Genomic DNA, 15,255 nt, shown 5'->3' with positions numbered 1-15,255 from the left:
TTAGCGAACTAATTAGCGCATTTTTAGTAGTTACTCTTGGGACTTGTATTAGCGAACTAATTAGCGCATTTTTAACAGCTTAATAATCATTCTAAATTTTTGGTGGTTTCTCTTTCGCTTTTTGTGCCAACATTTCGACCCATTTTGATGTACTGTGTTAAATGTCGCTTTGCTGTTTTGCTAAATGGGTGTTTGGCATATTTTAACTTTGGTCTAGCACAAAATTTGTAAACAAAAATGCACAGAGTGAAATGTGTCAAGTAATTTTGGTGTTTATTTTCAGTTTGGACGTATCATGACAATACCCCGGCATGTAAGCAGCAATGGATGGTATCATCAAGCTAAGTTGTTTTAATATAGTTTTGGGGTGGGTCAAAAGCCTTACTTTAAAATCTTTGAATTTCAGGTTGATCTGGGGCGGATTGTTCTGGCCATGCTCCCGGAAGCCGACCAACCTCAATCTCGTCCCAGGCATAGGCATCGTAGGCATGCAAGGCCCCAGATATTTCGAACATGTGTCACCCTTTTTGGAATGCCCGATGATGAGGTTTTAAGACGCTACCGTCTACCTCCCAAAATCATCATAGACACTCTCTCATTAATAGAAAGTGATCTTGAGCGGCAAATTGACAGTCCAACAGCAATACCACCACTTACGCAATTTATGGCGGTGTTACATTTCTGTGCCTCAGGATCGTTTCAAACAACGGTGGGAATAGTGGCGGGCATCTCCCAATCCTCCTTTTCCCGGATCCTGAGGGCAGTGATGGAGGCACTTTTCAAGCACCTCCATCATTTTATTCAAATGCCTTTGGATATGGGTGCCCTTAGTGTGGCCAAGGCCAATTTTTACCAAATAGCTGCCTTCCCACACATCATAGGGGTTGTGGATGGTACTCACATACCACTTCAGCCTCCAGCCCGGCTGGAGGCCATATTTAGAAACAGGAAACACTATCACTCCCTGAATGTAATGGTGGTATGTGATGCCTCCTTCCAGATCCTGTCCCTGAATGCTAAATTACCCAGAAGTGCACATGACTCCTTCGTCATCCGGCAATCAGGGATATGGCACAAATTAACCAACCTACAAGCTGGTGATGCGTGGCTTCTGGGTAAGTGGAGACCTTTAGTACATAACAATGTTAAGCTTGATACACAGTGTTCCTGATGTGGTCAATTCTTTTCCATAGGAGACAGTGGATATCCTTGCATGTCCTGGCTGCTCACTCCTTATTTGGCTCCCACACCAGGCCCACAAAGTGCATTTAATTCCGCACTTACAGCCACCAGGCAAGTGGTGGAGCACTGTATCGGCCTTTTAAAAGGCCGATTCAGATGCCTCCACCGCTCTGGTGGCGAGCTCATGTATTTGCCGGATATGGTGTCGAAAATTGTGGTCCTGTGTGGGATATTTCACAACATCGCCATAAGGAGTGGTGTCCCAATGCAGCCAGAGGATGCCTTACCTGAGGATGGCCCCCCCGAGGTTGGTCGGAGGTCAGTTTGTGGGGGGGCCATACGCGATGATGTGGTGGCCAGATTTTTTAGGTAAGTTTGAACAAAACAGTGTTTTAACCTAATGTGTTTGTGTTTGTTTGCGAACATCTAACTTTGTTTTCTTTTTTTCAACATCTTCGGTTTGTTTACATAATCTTTGGCACTACAACGCTCACTACTTCATGCTACCCTTACCAAACCTGGATCTGCTCATTTTGGGAATATATTCGGGAACCCATATCGCAACGCCATGTTTGTGGAATAATTTTGGCATGGTCCTTCCTCAACCAGTTCTTGATTTGTTTTTTTTTTTTTTTTTTTTATTGGGTATGTGTTGTATTTGAGATTCTCACTGTGTGTTTTTTTTGTGAGTGACCACTTTGATTTCTCAGTTATGTTGTGAATAAATGTTTGGAGAGTTAAATGTTCTTCCTTTTTTTGGACGTTACCAGCAAGTTTAACCAGGTTAACACACCTTACATTTGACTAAGGGGTAATCCAGTACTGACGCCAGTTGAGCAAAAATGAAATATGTTTTCAGGTTCCCAACCCACACCAAAAGGAAGCCTGTCCAATCATTTGGCTTTGTAAGATTCGCCTAAGCAGCTTGCCCACCAACTAGGAACCTGTAAAATGTAGAAATATCTAATTGCCACTACACACAAAAAGGGAAATGACATTGTTACTGTTATGTGTTTCTTGAGGGTGTTTTACATACAAATACAAAACCCAATCTAATTTTAAAAAAATGCAAAACCTTGCAGGAACAGTCTACTTATGTCAGGGTTAACTATCTTTGGTTTTGAAAAAACGAATGAGGCAGAAGGTATATTAGAAATAAACAATTTATTTTGAAAAAGATAAAAACAAAAAAAAACTACTGCCGAAGGATGCCAGACAGCCGGTCAAGGGCCACAAGCACCCCAATTGCATTTTGGCGCATGTGTGCCACACAATGTTCGACCTCTTGCCGACGCCTCTGTTCCTCTGTGGGTGAGAAAAGTGTGTGGATTAATCAAACAATAGGGAATCCACATTAAAAAAACAAAAACACAACAAAATCACTCCAAAACCAAAATTTAAAAAAAAAGGGGTGCTGCAAAAATTACAAGGCCTATGTAGAAATACCCACAGGTGTGATATGTGTATGTTGAAATCAGCAGGAAGAGGTAAAGGCAAACTGCTAAATCACCAAAAAAGAACCCAAAAATCACGAATAAAGGAACGACACATGATTACATACAAACAGTTTGTGGTTAAAAAAAACGCAAAAGAAAAACATACCGGTAGCCAAAATGGCAGATCCCGAAGTCCCTCCATCTTCATCCTCGGAGGAGCCTTCATTCCCCAAAGAACGGGGCGGGGTTATCACGGACTCCGGGGAGGGGGTAATTGGAAGAGGGGTGGTTGGAGGAGAGGGGGAAGGGGGACGGAGGGGAAGGAGGCCCGACAGTTTCGGGAGAGGCTCTTGGAAGGCTTGGGAGGAGGGGGGAATAGGGGAATTATTTGGGGTGGAGTGTTGGCTGGGGGTGGGTGAGAGTGGGCGGGACCGCCGTCTGGCCGGACGGTGACGGCGTAGTCTTGCCTGTCCCCCTAAAAGATGTCAAACAAATTGTGGTTAGTTTCTGGCCAAATCCTGCCCAAATAACATTTTAAAATCACCCACCACCAACAAAAAACATGCAAATATGAGTAGAATGAATATATCAGAAATAGAGGGAAAACATGGTCATGCAGATATGAGGAGAATGAATAAATAGGACAGACATAAAAACATGCACACGCAGATATGATGAGAATGAAAAAATAGGACAGACATGAAAACATGCACACGCAGTTTGCCCCACAAAGACAAACATGAAAACCACAATACATAACACTTACTTTCCAATATCTGCATGCGAAAGCATGCCAGCAAGCGGGGCGTTCGCCTTTGCAGGTCAGACCACCTGCGCTCCAGCTGGCCGATGTTGCGGCGTGAGCCGAAGGAGCGCAGGCGGGCCCGTGCCTCCGCATACGCGGAACGCTTCTGCCGGTTGGTGATGGGTGGAGGCTGGCTGGTGATACGCCGATCCAGCACCTCCGTTAGCACCAGCAGCTCGCGCCTGGTGAATGCGGAGGCTCTCATGATGGCAATGGTGTTTTTCTTAAAATTCATTTTTGATAAAGTGTGCCAAAAATTTCTGATTGGCTAATGTAGCTTGGAAATTAACAGGAGCAATTTGATTGGTTAGTGTATGAGTCATGTGTTCGACAGGGCCAGAAATCTCTGGAGAGTTATGATAGGCTTGATGCAGTGACATGCGTAAGCAAATTTAAATAAAGAAATGAACCCCGGAAAATATGCGGGGATCCATAGCAATAGAACAATTGTCTCATTGTGGCTAACATGTTTTTTGAGCAATAAAAGCGAATGTTTAAGCCGTACGTATTCTGCGGGTAAACACAAACACGGACAAGAGTAAAGTTTCTTGCATTGTGTTGAAAAAAACAAAACATTAAGCTAATTGATACATTGATTGGCTTGATACGATTGATGGAGGTAGCCAGAATAAAGGAGCAGGTAATCGACATCTGACATGGCCTCTTCCGGTTTATACTTGTGCATGCGTTCCCTTCAAGCCATTTCGGGGATGTACGCTCGCTATTTCGCACGCTCGTTAGTTAGAGGAGGGGTCGTCTGAGTTTGGGGAGGATTTTTAGATGCGATCGAAAATACGAGCGAGCCCTTGAATTTAAATATTTTTGTACGTACGCCTAACGTACGTGCGCCCGCTTGCGAGTGGCTCTGAATGAGGGCCATTGTCACACTGTAAGTGCAAAATGCAGTGTATTCGTAAAAAATATTGCGACACTAAGGCCCGGATTCAATTGCCGGCGAAAAGTCCCAGACTTTAGACAATTACAGTTGGAATAACAATATATGTACACATCTGTCCCAAGACTGCAGGGTTGTTCCAACAACTTTGCACCCCAAACCCCCAATTCTGCACTTTTTTCCACCTCCATTCAGAGGCAAATCTTTTCCGCTAGTTACAAGGCGCAGACTTTTCGCACTGGCGAAAAGTCTGTGTAGTTGAATATGGATATAAGCTTCCGTCTGGCGAAATGATATCATCGGTGGAAACTTTTCACCAATTGAATACGGCCCTTAGGGGAAACAGTGTATTCGTAAAAAATATTGTCACACTGTAAGTGGAAAACGCAGTGTATTCATAAAAAATATTGTCACACTGTAAGTGCAAAATGCAGTGTATTCGTAAAAAATATTGTGACACTAGGTGGAAACGCAGTGTATTCGTAAAAAATATTGTCACACTGTAAGTGGAAAAGGCAGTGTATTCATAAAAAATATTGTCACACTGTAAGTGCAAAATGCAGTGTATTCGTAAAAAATACTGTCACACTGTAAGTGGAAACGCAGTGTATTTGTAAAAAATATTGTCACACTGTAAAAAATATTGCGACACTAAGGACCTTATTCAATTTGAGGCGAAAAGTCCGGATCAGCGATACTTTTTTGCCGATGGCGTCATTTTTGCCTGTTTTGCTTTTACCCCTTATTCAATTTGAAAGACTTTCCGCCTAGGCGGAAAGTCAATGCAATGTACTAGGCGAAACAGTTTAGCCTATGAATAGCAGGCGGAAAAAAGTGTAGAATTGGGGTTTTGGGGTGCAAAGTAAAGGTAAACTGTGTCAAAAAAAATGTAAAAAAATTTAAGGACACCCCAAAAAATCACTTTGAAAAAGGGGGCGAAAAAAGTTAAACAGTAGCGAACTTGACTCTGGGGTTCCCCTAGTATGCCCCAAGTGTTTTTGAATTGCAGGTGCTTGCGGCCGGTGGAATTTTTATGATTTTTTTCAACTTCACTTTAGCAACTTTTAAATATGCTGACCTCCATTTTCAAGTACCCCAAATTTGCTGGGATAACTTATTTTCAGGAAAAATACTCCTGAATACTATTCTGCACCACGTATTGAAAAACGCTATTTAGCAGCTATTGAGCCAATTTAAAAACACCAAATACCATCTTTTGGGGGGCATCAGGCTGATTTCCCCAATTCTGACAGTACTTTCCGCCTGTTCAAGTTTCAACAGGTCCTGTTTTCGCGTACTTTCAAATTGAATACGGGGTAAAGCGCGATACTTTTCCACCTACAAAACAGGCGAAGTAGGTGAAAAGTCCGGGCAGCGAAAAAGTATCGCGGCTCGGCTCAAATTTTATACGGCTCTAAGTGGAAACGCAGTGTATTCGGAATAAATATTGTCACACTGTAAGTGGTAGCACAGTGTGTTATTTATTCATAAAAAATCTTGTGACACTAAGTGGAAACCACACAATTTTAAAATTTAATAACACAAAGGTAGCAATAAAAAAATTCAACTTTTCACTTCTTTCCTCAATCATGAATAAATGATTAGTCTACAGGCCGACTACAAGACCACAACAAAGTGCTAAATAACGTGCATAATATATTAAACATACTGACATCACAAAAGCCTCAGCTGAGATTCACATAAATATACAGTATGTTCAAAAGGTGAAATAGAGGATATAGTTTAAAAAATAAAATCCCCGGTGGGGGGGGGGCGTGTCCCAGCCCCCTACCCACGGCTGCCGCTGTGTGTGTACGGGCGGTCTGCAGACCGCTCGTAGACACCTGCCGATTGGACAGACATATCAGCAGACATATCTGTCCATCGGCTGTGAAGCACAGCCAATGCAATATGTCAGTGAACGCCGACAATCACCGACATATCGCGGGTACACACTGCCTGCGGGCAGCAGATACATTGGCTGATCAATTGATCAGCCAATGTATCTGTCAGTGTGTACCCAGCTTAAGGCTGACCTGGGTTTAGTTAAAAATCATAAGAGCCCCGGGTTAGCTGCAGTGCAGTGGAGAGAAACGGGGCTGGGCTGGCTGTCTGTCTGTCTGGGAGACCTCCATCGGCACCTGCAGCATGCAGGAATCAGATGACAGGTTTTTTCTTTTATTTTAAGTGGCTGATAGGGAGATGGAATCATGAAGAGATCTGTCTCAGGAGGGAATGCCTGGGAGGTGGAATTAATGATGATCTGAGTGGGCGGGGAGGTCTGCTATACCAGGGGTGATGATCAGGGCCGGCTCTAGGGGTGTTCGACCAGTGCGGTCGCACAAGGGCGCCACCCCTAGAGGGCGGCACCCTTCCCCAGCATCCCGATTTCAGCGTACAGTAGTGTCCCGCTGCTCCATCCGCGGGCCGAAGTGGCCCGCGGGTGGTCTAATTGGGAGGTTGGGGACCCCCACCGCCGCAGCTGTGCGGCGGTACCGGACCCCCAGAGTGTGAATGGATGCCGCGCGTGAATGCGCTGCATCCATTCACTGACGGAAGAGGGCTGGGGGAAGCCCAGCCAGTGATGGATTGCTGGGCTTTACCCCCAGCCTGACGTTATTTGGAGGCGTGCCATGCGGGAACGCCTCCAAATAACATCACAAGGGGGGGGTGGCCTATGGTAATTAGGCCACGCCCCCAAATTTGGTCGCGTGCGATGTGAGGGCGCCATGTGATGGGCCGGCACAGGGTGCTCTGACCCCTGGAGCCGGCCCTGGTGATGATGAGCTGTATGAGGGGAGGGGTAATTCTGTGCTAAGAGGAGATGATCTGTCCGAGGGGGGCTATTCTGTGCTAGGGGGGGATGATGATCTGTCTGTGTGGAGGGAGGCTATTCTGTGCTAAGGGAATATGACCTGTGTGTGGGGGTGGGGGGCTATTATGTGCTAGGGCAGGAGGATGGCGCTGGGGAGACACAGGATGAGGGCACTGGGGACACCCAAGGGGATAGTGCTGGAGACACACATAGAGGATGGTAGGGCCACTGGTACTATTTTAAGAAAAGACTGGGGGACAGTAATCTTCAGTAAGACAGCAATTCTAATGAAGCCATATTACTGATTGCAAATGGAACCAAATGAGCAAATATATTTTATTAGTATAAAATTGTTTGATATGGGAAACTCACATTTTGTCCTGCCCCAAAACTTCCTACTATCTGGTTGAACCTCTGTTGCATGATGACGACCTTGGCTTTATTACAACACAAACAGGCAGCTTCCAGACCATGTGATCTCCTGCATGAATAGAGAATACTGACTGAAGCCTGTCCTGGGAGGATCAATTTCTTCAGAGGTTCCCACATTGCAGATAAATCATATAGGTAAGAAAATACAAATTCACGCTTGCTGTGCTTATTCACTAGAGAGAGAGACTGGGGGCATAGCTATCAGCTCCTGGAGCGGTGGGCATGCCCCCAGCATGGTGAAAATGGGGGGAGTGGCTTGCAGCCATGGCATTTCGCATTAGGCCACACCACTTCCACAAGGTCAACCCCACTTTTTCGGGCTCATGCCGTCAGCACGCACACATAGGGCCACTTTCGCAGTTTTTTCCAGGGCAACTTTAAATTCACCAATCCAGCCCTGGTACCAACCAACCAGCTCCTAGCTGTCACTTTTCAAACACAGCCTGACATGGCAGTTAGGAGCTGATTGGCTGGTACCTTATTTCTGTTGACTTTATCTCCATCCAAGGTTTAGTAAATAGACCCCAATATCTGATAATGAAGCCAAGGTAGTCAAAGAGTGAAAAGGCAATATGCCAGTTCCTTTCTATGGTCTCCTGCCAAATGTCCAAAGTTTCTATGCAAAGAAACAATAAAAGATTTCCCCATTCTGTTTAAGTAGGACATAGCTGTCATATTGTCCAGAATAGATCTAGAACATTGTGTGTCTCAGGAGATAAAGAGATTTAAATTTTCTCAGCTCTCAGTTCTAAAGTACTTATATGAAGGCTATTTCTTTCCTTGACCATTCTCATTGTATAGCTCTGTGTTGGGAGAAATCTTCCTATCCTAGTGGAGACACATCTGATGTTATTGCTAAAATCAGAGGAGGGTTTAACACAGGCCTGTAACTTGGAATTGGCAGTCAATGACATCTGGAAGCCTCCCATATGACATGGGAAGACAGGTAAATCATGCCTGACTATCAGTTACAACTTTGTAAGAAACTTGAGGAGAGTTTGGGAGGGGTTGTAGTCAGCATGCATCCACACGGCATGCTGATTGTCCAATTCCTGACTCCAGAATACCATCCGCCAGCATACCGAAGGTAAGTATTGGGGGTTTAGGTTTAGGGTTAGGCACTAGTGGAAGGGTTAGGGTTAGGCACTAAGTAGGGAGGGTTAGAGTTAGGCACCGGGGAGGGGGAGGTTAGGTTCAGGCACTAGGGAGAAGGTTAGAGTTAGGCACCAAAGAGGGAGGGTTAGGGTAGGGAGAGGGTAAACCCTGTCGGGAGAGCGACGTCAGGATTCTGACCGCTGTGATCCAGACTGTTGGCATTACATACCCAACCAGTTTGGGAGTTCCTGCATAGGAGAGGAATGTGGCAGAAAGTTAAAGCGAAAGCGATCATTGTCCCAGTTAGTGCTGCTAAATCATTTCGAGGAATTGTGGACTTTTGCATGACAGTCAAAGCCAAACTCAGAATTACACCACATTTCTCTGGAGGAGTCAGGTCTCATTATTGAAAGCATGTCCTGGAAAGAGGGGTGCTTTATCAGAATTCAGGGCCAGATTCAGACCCGGTCGCAAGCGCTGAGCGCTCGTAACTGGGTCGATGGTGGTCCACAGCGCATGTGCACGACGGAGCCGGCTTCGTGGTGCGCATGCACGCGATCCGGCTAGCGACGGGCAATCCGTTGCTCCGGGTCTCGCACCAAAGGGGACGAGCTGTCGATGTTGAGTGGGCGGGCCGGGGGGGGTGTGGCTGCCCAAACAGAGGCGTTCCTATAGGAAGTGAGTGGAGAGCTTTCGGCTCTGTTAGAGCCGAAAGCTCTCTGGGGCTTGCGATGAACGAGACCCTACCAGAAGGGTCTCGTCGCAAGCCCGTCAGCCGCTCGCTATAGCTGTGGGTGGTCACCCACAGCTATGCAAGAGGCCAAGAGGCCGCTCCAAAATAAAAAAAGCCCTGCCCTGATTCAGAGCGAGCGGCTCTGAATCAGGCCATCAGTCTTAGGGATCTTGTCCTTAGAGGCTGTTGCTATGCTGACTGGGCTATTATGGCTGTTTATGGTAAAGGCCAATTCTATTATGAAAGACAAGGTTATATCTCTGTGGTGTATAATTTTTGCTATTAGCAAATTTTCCTATCAGCAAATCGTCCATATACACCACCCGCTGGGATTCTATGCAGGTGGAGAGGTGAAATTATTACTTTTGTTCCAATGGACAATGTATAAGGTGTTTGTGAAGCAAAATAATATGACAGAACCAGGGCCGTAACTAGGGTGTTGCGGCATGTGCTACAGCACAGGGCAGGGGGGCGCTGTTTGGCGGTGCCTGTCCATTTCTTGTTTATAATCAGTAATTCTCACTTGTAGCTTCCTCTTCTTTAATCCCCGGCATCTTCTGGCCGCCCCTATCTCCTACCTGGCCAACTTACGGCCTGATTCAGAGACGGACGCAATGCCAATATTTTCACAGAACGAGCGATTGTTTGCTATTGCGCATGCACAAACACTGCCTTGTGGACATGCAGCGATTGTGTTGCTATCACACCCGTACACAGGAACCACTCGCAAAGTGGGTGACAGGTGGTCAGCATTTTGGTGTGGTAACGGGGGGGTTAGAAGAATGCAGGCAAGTCTAGTTGTTCAAACACCGTTTCATGGGCATGCATAAATTAGTCATTGCACCATTGCATTCTCCGGCGCAGCATGAGAGCTCTCTGCGTGTTAAGAGAGCTGCAGTGTTTGCGGCTGGTCAGACTTGCCTTACATGCTGCATGACTGCCTGCTGTGTGTCAATGTTACTGATGATCATTATGCTTTTGCACGTCTTTGGGTGGATATGAGAAGGCAGCAGGGGGCATCCCTATGCCATCAGCATATTTTAGCAACTGTGATCCGTGAGAGAATGTAGTTATGATTGCATTATCATTCATCTCTGAATCAGGCCCTTAGTTAGAATTTGCAGGCTTACTTTGCAGGAGCTTAAGGAGGGGCTCTAGACTGCACACCCTAATAGTAATGAAAGGTGCTATCATGCTGAGATTTCAAAGTGGCATATACAAAAAACAGAGAGGCTGAGCTGACTTTTGGGATGCTCTGCGTCCCAGATGTGAACCCCAGAGTGTTAGGGACCTGCTCAATGAGGTGACCTTGACGCTGGTGGGCAGGCCCGTATCAGTGGCCATTGATATGCAAACTACCTCTGAAATTCTATATTATAAATTTATATGTATACAGTAATGATCGCATAGTGCATCTGCAACTCTGTTTTTTGTATATGTTACTTTGCAGGAGCAGATAGCTCTATGTGTAAGGTGTATGACTGCAATGTGAGAAGATAGATTTGAGGGCCTGATTCAGACCCGCTCGTGAGCGCAATGCGCTCGCAACAGGTCGATGGTGGCCCAGTGCGCATGCGCATGTCGGAGCCGGCTCCGTCGTGCGCATACGCGAGACCCGGATAGCGACGGGCAAACCGTCGCTCCCGGTCTCGTACCAAAGGGGGCGTGCTGTCGATGTTGAGTGACAGCACGCCCCCTTTGGTGGGCGGGCCGGGGGAGTGGCTGCTCAAATGGAGGTGTTCCCATGTGAACGCCTCCGTTTGGGGGCGGCCCCACTGACATCACGAGTGATGTCAGTGGGAGAGATTTCGGCTCTGTGAGAGCCGAAATCTCTCTGGGGCTTGCGGCAACGAGACCCCACCACAAGGGTCTTGTCGCAAGCCCGATGGTCGCGATAGTCTTGACCATCGCGACCATCTTCCTGGCCGCTCGCTATAGCTGTGGGTGGTAACCCACAGCTATGCGAGCAGCCAGGAGGCCGCTCTAAAAAAAAATAGCCCGGCCCTGATTCAGAGCGAGTGCTCTGTCAAAGCGTCCGGCTCTGAATCAGGGCCTGAGTCCAGAGTATGACAGTTTTGAGAAATGTGTGTATTAATGTTAAATGAAGGAGTTTGAAACTGATGGTGCACCTATCCTCCTGTACTTACAGGAGCCTTCTGTCTGTCAATGTGAGAAGTGCTGGTTCAAGTCCTGGGTATGATTACTAAGAAATTTGTTATTTAAAATAAAAGATAATGTAACTGAATAAGGAGCTCTCAAGTTAAGGACATGAATGTTGTATAAGAGGATTGGTGTCCAAATACACTTTCTTGGAGGGTTCTTAAAGCATAGGTGTTCTATAAATGTTACACATATGTATGTGTGTGTGTGTCATACTTACCTACTTTGCTGGGCAGCTTTCCGGGAGCAGCAGGAGGGGACCTGCTGCTCTCCTCTTCGGGGGGCGGGGCCAGATGATAGACGGCATTAGGCCCCGCCCCCTTTAATTTAGCCCCGCCCCTTCCAGACGGACCCGATAATTTCAGGTAAAATCTCCCCATCCTGCCCACTTCACTAGGAAGTGGGCGGGATGCGGGAGATATGCCTACTCTTCCGGGATCGCGGGGGGTTACCCGAAAAATCGGGAGCCTCCCGCGATTCCTGGGAGAGTAGGCATGTATGGTGTGTGTGTGTGTGTGTGCTCTTGCAATTCTATCTTTCTGGGGACTTGGGGTGGACAGCACACCAACACCGGTGGGACATCAAGCACAGTGGGGACCTAAAATGAAGTCCCCACGAGTCAAACCATTGGAGACAAAAGAGGAGGCATGTACCTGTTACCCCACATAGCAATTGGGCATGTCCCTGAAAATCACGTTTCCAAGAGTGTTATGGGTGTCGGTGTGTATGCCGTGCTGAGGGTGTGTGTTTAAGAGATCTCTGACAGAAAAAAAATAAAATAAAATTGGGGTGCAATGGCACCACTTGTCCACCTGGGGGGGCGCGTGTCCCCACCTTACGCTCTCCCCATGTTTTAAATTCATTTCTGGCTATTTAGAGGGAAAAAATAAATTGGGGTGCAATGGCACCACTTGTCCACCGGGGGGAGCGCGTGTCCCCCCATGCTTTAATTTCATGGGTGGCTATTTAGAAAAAAAAAAAATTGGGGTGCAATGGCGCCACTTGTCCACCGGGGGGGCGCGTGTCCCCACCTTACGCTCTCCCCATGTTTTAATTTCATGGGTGGCTATTTAGAAAAAAAAATAAAAAATTGGGGTGCAATGGCGCCACTTGTCCACCGGGGGGGGCGCGTGTCCCCCCATGTTTTAATTTCATGGATGGCTATTTAGAAAAAAAAAAATTGGGGTGCAATGGCGCCACTTGTCCACCGGGGGGGCGCGTGTCCCCACCTTACGCTCTCCCCATGTTTTAATTTCATGGGTGGCTATTTAGAAAAAAAAAAAAATTGGGGTGCAATGGCGCCACTTGTCCACCGGGGGGGGTGCGTGTCCACCCATGTTTTAATTTCATGGGTGGCTATTTAGAAAAAAAAAAAAAAATTGGGGTGCAATGGCGCCACTTGTCCACCGGGGGGGGGCGCGTGTTCCCACCTTACGCTCTCCCCATGTTTTAATTTCATGGGTGGCTATTTAGAAATAATAAAAAAAATTGGGGTGCAATGGCGCCACTTGTCCACCGGGGGGGCGTGTGTCCCCACCTTACGCTCTCCCCATGTTTTAATTTCATGGGTGGCTATTTAGAAAAAAAAAATTTGGGGTGCAATGGCGCCACTTGTCCACCGGGGGGGAGGGGGGGGCGCGTGTCCCCCCATGTTTTAATTTCATGGGTAGCTATTTAGAAAAAAAAAAAAATTGGGGTGCAATGGCGCTACTTGTCCACCGGGGGGGGGTTTGGGGGGGCACGTTTCCCGACCTTACACTCTCCCCATGTTTTCATTTCATGGGGGGGGTGTCTATTTTTTCCCCAAAAAAATATTTTTGGGGTGCAATGGCGCCACGTGTCCACCAGGGTGGGAGGTGGTGCCTGGGGTTTTTTTTCCCCCCACCTTACAGTCTCCCCATGTTTTTATTTCATGGGCGGCCTCTGTTTTATTTTAATTTTTTTTCCCAAAAATTTTCTCGGGGTGCTGCTGCACCGGCGCCAGGTGTCCGCCGGGGGGGCGCCACCGTGCCGGTCGGGCCCGTGCCCCCTCCCCAGCCACCCATTGGCCCCTCAGGCCTCGGGGCGGCGGTCCCGGGAGGCCGACTCCCCTCTGCGGAGGCCCCAATGAGGTCGGATCAGGGTGCCCGCGTCCGGCCGGCGCATCCAAGGCCTCGGGGAAGAGAGGGGGAAGTCGCCGCTGAAGGTGGCACGCAGCGCCGATGGCGAGACCCACGGGGGAATTCCTCCCCCGGATTGTTAGGAGCGGGCAAGAGAAAAGGGCGGGGTCTTATCCCACCCGACGAGGCCCAGGCCGTGCTCCATGAGACCCATGGGGACTCTGCGAGCGAGGTGGCCCGGGGAGGGAACCAGGAGTGCAAGGGAGGTTCTGTGTCTGAGGTTGCCCGGGCAGGGCTCCAGGCGTAAAAGGGCAGAGAGGCCCCTCTGCTATCATGGAAGCCTGCGTGGGCTGAACAGGGCGAATCTTCTCCCTCCCTTTACCAGGAGCGTGAGGGAGTTGCCGTGACGGAGCTGGCCCGAGCAGGGAACCGGAGGGTGACCGGGGTGAGAGCCCCATCCACCAGTGCGGGAGCCCCGTGGGTCTCGCGTTGAGGCTTAATGAGGACGACCCTTCCCTGCGGTGCACTGCCACCTGGTGGCAGACAGGGGAACTGCAACCTCTGGAAGTCCCGATGAGGTCGGGAAAAAGGGCCCGATGCCGGGACCCGGTTCCAGGAGGTCGGATAAAATCCGCCGGCGCCCCGCAAAAGGTGGTGCGCAGCAGCGATGCCGTGACGTCCGAGGGAATTCCTCGGGCGGATTCATAGGTGGCGAAGAGGCGAGAGAGAGAGAGCCAGGAAGAGATCCGTGGGGGCGCAGCGCGAGAAGGCTGGAGGTGCCCCCCGAGCCACCCTTCCGATCGATGAGGCACCCCGCATCCCGGCGGGGAGCGACAATCGCTCGGCCGGAACCTAGGGGTCCCGGCCGGTTTCATGGGCGAACCCGACCCTCCCTCGGCCCACGGCGCGCCCGGCACCCCTCCGCCGCGAGGGCGTCCGGTCCACCAGGCGTCCGCCTCGCGCTCCGACCCCCTTTCACCGGGGGGGGGACCGGGAGGGCAGGCGGGCCCCGTCTGACTCCAGGCGGTCGTGGTCTGCTCCGTCCGTCAGCCCCAACTCAGGCGTCCGACACTGCCAGGGGCTTCCGGGGAGGCTGTCCTCGTTCCCGGGCGAGGCTCTCACCCCCGGGCCCCGGCGGAGCACACGATTTCTCCGGGACCGCTCGAGCGTCGACCTGCGAAACAGACCCTTTCCCAGAGAAGGGCCCGGTGCGCCGCCCGTTGCCCCGACGGCGTGGCACCCGCACATAGAGGGCCGTGGCCCGGCCTGCGGAGAGAAAGGCAGAGAGAGACGGGGCGGCCCCCCCCGCGAGAGCGACAGACGAAGAGCGAGGGCGGCCAAGATGGAAACACGGCAGGAGGATAGGGGAGTCCTTTTCGGAGGGAGCCAATCGGAAGCTGCGCGCCAAGCGGGCCCGGGCCAGTCCCGCGCCCGGGTCGGGCGGGCGACCGCGCTCCGCACTTCTACACCCTTTCACCCCCCCGGGACAAGTTGAAACCGGTCAGGCGTAGAACGGGACGCGGTGGGTTGGGGGAGCGGGGTCCCCTGGGGGCCGACGGCCCGGCCTCGCCCTAGTGGCGGGGATCGGTGTCGGGAGGCCTGA

Source organism: Taudactylus pleione, unplaced genomic scaffold (genome assembly GCF_031769625.1).
Source record: "Taudactylus pleione unplaced genomic scaffold, aTauple2 ptg000017l, whole genome shotgun sequence".
NCBI lineage: Eukaryota > Metazoa > Chordata > Amphibia > Anura > Myobatrachidae > Taudactylus > Taudactylus pleione.
The sequence above is the reverse complement of the archived record's forward strand: the minus strand, read 5'-3'. Positions refer to the sequence as shown.